The following is a 3560-nucleotide window of genomic DNA, read 5'->3' on the forward strand; positions in this document are numbered from 1 at the left end:
GTACAGTGCTCTGCACACAGTAAGCGCTCAATAAATACGATTGAAGGATGGGGAGGGGGAGGTGGGGGAGAGAAAGGAGGGGGCTCAGTCTGGGAAGGCCTCCTGGAGGAGGTGAGCTCTCAGTAGGGCTTTGAAGGGAGGAAGAGAGCTAGCTTGGCGGATGTGCAGAGGGAGGGCATCCCAGACCAGGGGGAGGACGTGGGCCAGGGGTCGACAGCGGGACAGGTGAGAACGAGGCCCTGTGAGGAGATTAGTGGCAGAGGAGTGGAGGGTGCCGGCTGGGCTGGAGAAGGAGAGAAGGGAGGTGAGGTAGGAGGGGGCGAGGTGATGAAGAGCCTTGAAGCTGAGGGTGAGGAGTTTTTGCCTGATGCGTAGGTTGATTGGTAGCCACTGGAGATTTTTGAGGCGGGGAGTAACATCTGCACATCCCTTATTTCCATGGTCCTTTTCAGTGCAAATTTCCTGAAAAAGCAATCTGTGGTTGCGGCAGAAAGATGAGGAAAGCAGACCAGCGACAAAAGCAGTGAACAGGGTGACAATGGGCGTGGCCCTGTCACTACTGCTGTTGCATCTTCTGCTCCTTTGAATTGCTGCTCATACTGCTGGATTCCCTACTGCTGCCATGGCTACTTACCCCTGACATCATCCTGAGCCAAATCAGGACTTTGGGATTGTGAATCTGTGCCCCGACTCTGGTAACTATCCAGCCTACCATCGGTCCTAGGCTGTGGCACTTAAGAGGCATTGCCAGTCAACAGTCTCATGTGTATCTGGGTATGGACCTTACAAATGAAGAGAAGAAGCATGGCTCAGTGGAAAGAGCAAGGGCTTAGGAGTCAGAGGTCATGGGTTCTAATCCCGGCCCCACCACTTTTCAACTGTGTGACTTTGGGCAAGTCGCTTAACTTCTCTGTGCCTCAGTTACCTCAACTGTAAAATGGAGATTAAGACTGTGAGCCCCACATGGAACAATCTGATTACCTTGTATCCCCTCCAGTGCTTAGAACAGTGCTTGGCACATAGTAGTGCTTAACAAATACCATTATTATTATTATTATTGTTATTGCTATTATTATTATTATTAAGTGACCGCCATGGTAATCGAGTTGTACCAGCTGGGAAGCTGAAGAATGGTACACACACCAATTAAAATGGAGAATGTTTTGCAGTAACAGGAACAAGTATGAGCTGTGAATACCTTATCATCAAAAAGCTCCTGGCACTGGATGACACTGGAAGTACTACACAATCACTGTTACAGAAACTCTCATACTACTTAGCCAACTCTCATTCAACAAATAGGGAATCTCCACTCAAATAATCAAGGCCATTTCTTCAACGCGGCTTCTTCTGTGTATGCGTGTAAGAATTCTTTTTCCTCTGGGCCCTCTTGATTACTACATTCAGCTCTCTTAAAACATCAGGATTGTGTTCTTGTAAAATCCTGCATTACTAAAATCTTGGATTGTATTACTCGCCGTATTGAACACGGTGCACACGCACACAGATCAGTTATTCCGATAGCTCGGACAGCAAACAGGCTCATGCTTTCAGATGAACTTTCTCCTGATTCCCTAAACACCTTTATAGCCAAAACCACAGTGAAAAAAACACACTAGGGCAGATCTGAGTGTGCTTCCTTATTATATATTCCCTAGCTTTTTATAGTTAATTTCAACTAGTATTAGTGATACTACTGCTTGTACTTTCCCATGCATTTATTACAGTGCATTACTCTCTGAAGGTATTCTGTACCATTACTACTAGTAGTAGCAAAGTATTATTATACAGGTCCTGCGGCACATCTATTTCCTTTTCTTTCGGCATTGCTCAGCACCCCTGTTTCACTCTCAATGATGGCAAGAGATGATGAATAATTCACAGAGATTGAAGGGCTGCTGTTATGGCCCTAAAGTGCCTATTCATTCATTCAGTCATATTTATTGAGCACTAACTTTGTGCAGAGCACTGTACTGTTTGGAAAGTACAATTTGGCAACAAATAGAGACAATCCCTACCCAAAACAGGCTCACACGCCCATCTCCGTTACCCTGACTTGCTCCCTTTATTCATTCCTTTTCCCAGCCCCACAGCACTTATGTAGTTATCTATAATTTTTTTATTTTTAGGTCTGTTTCCCTGCTAGACCATAAGCTCATTGCGGGCAGGGAATGTGTTTGTTTATTGTTATAATGTACTCTCCCAAGCTCTTAGTACAATGCTCGGTACACAGTCAGTGCTCAATAAATATGCCTAAATGGATGAATGAATGAAGTATGACGCAGAAGACCCTGTACCCTCAGCCTCTTATAAAGCCACTCACTGTCCATTGCTGTGCCAGCCACGTAGGTGTGAAGAGAGGCTAGGGCACTGAGCACTGAATGACATTGAGTTTGCTACCTATATTAAAAATACCTTTGAACATTTCCAACTGAATGTCTTGGTTTCAATATGAAAGTAGCATTTTTGGATTTAAACAAAGCAACATAATGAAGACTTCATTAAAAATAATGGAAAATGTGAACAGGAAAATTGGATGCCATGGAAGGGAACTAATGAAAGTCACCATTAAACTTTTAAAAGATGGTGATTAGAACACTCACATATTTCACGTAATTCTTAAAATGAGAATTACAAATTTAATCAGTAATTTGCCACCTAATTTTTTTATTTTTGATGAGCAATTGAATGTTTGAATATACAAATTCTCTACAGGTTTCTGTTCAGCACTCCTCTTTTTTTCACCTCTGTCTTTAGGTCCACCCCACTGGAGGCTTCACCCCTGCTCTATCTCATCTTCTACTCAAGGTAACCTATCAGTCATATTTGTTGAGTATTTATTGTGTGTAGAGAACTGTACTAAGCACTTAGGAGAGGACGTTATAACAGAGTCAGTAGACATGTTTCTTGCCCACAACAAGCTTAGAGTCTAGAGGGGGGAAACAGACTTTAATATATATATAAATATATATGTGCTGTGTGGCTGAGGTGGGTAGAATAAAGGGTAAAATCCAAGTCCAAGGGCTATGCAGAAAGGAGTGGGAAAAGAGGAAATGAGGGTTTAGTTGGAGAAGGTTTTGAAGTTGGGGATAGTGATGATCTGTCGGATATGAATGGAGAGAAAGTTACAGGCACGAGGCAAGATGGGCAAGAAGTCAGTGGCAAGATCGACAAGATCGAGGTACAGTTGGCTTTAGAGGAGATAAGTATGTTGACTGGATTGAAGTAGGAAATCAGAGCTGAAACCTGAAACCTTTAAGTTAAATTGCCTGAGCCCTCCAATGTCTCATAACTATGCTACTGATCAGTGGGTGACAATTTGGATTTCTTACCAAAGATTTGTGCACAAGCTTCAGGCTTGAAAGCTTCTGTTCTTAAAGTGTCTGCTTACATTGGTCTGGATAAACAATGTTGGTGTTGGGTCTGAGATTTTCTTAGGTAACATATCAACAAAACTGTTACCCCATTCCACTTTAGGGGAGACCTGGAAACTTAGAAATATGTAGTGGCTAAACAGATCTTCTTCAATAACAGATCCAAACTATCGCCAGCACCATATA

This window comes from Tachyglossus aculeatus, chromosome 2 (genome assembly GCF_015852505.1).
Source record: "Tachyglossus aculeatus isolate mTacAcu1 chromosome 2, mTacAcu1.pri, whole genome shotgun sequence".
NCBI classification, from domain to species: Eukaryota; Metazoa; Chordata; class Mammalia; order Monotremata; family Tachyglossidae; genus Tachyglossus; species Tachyglossus aculeatus.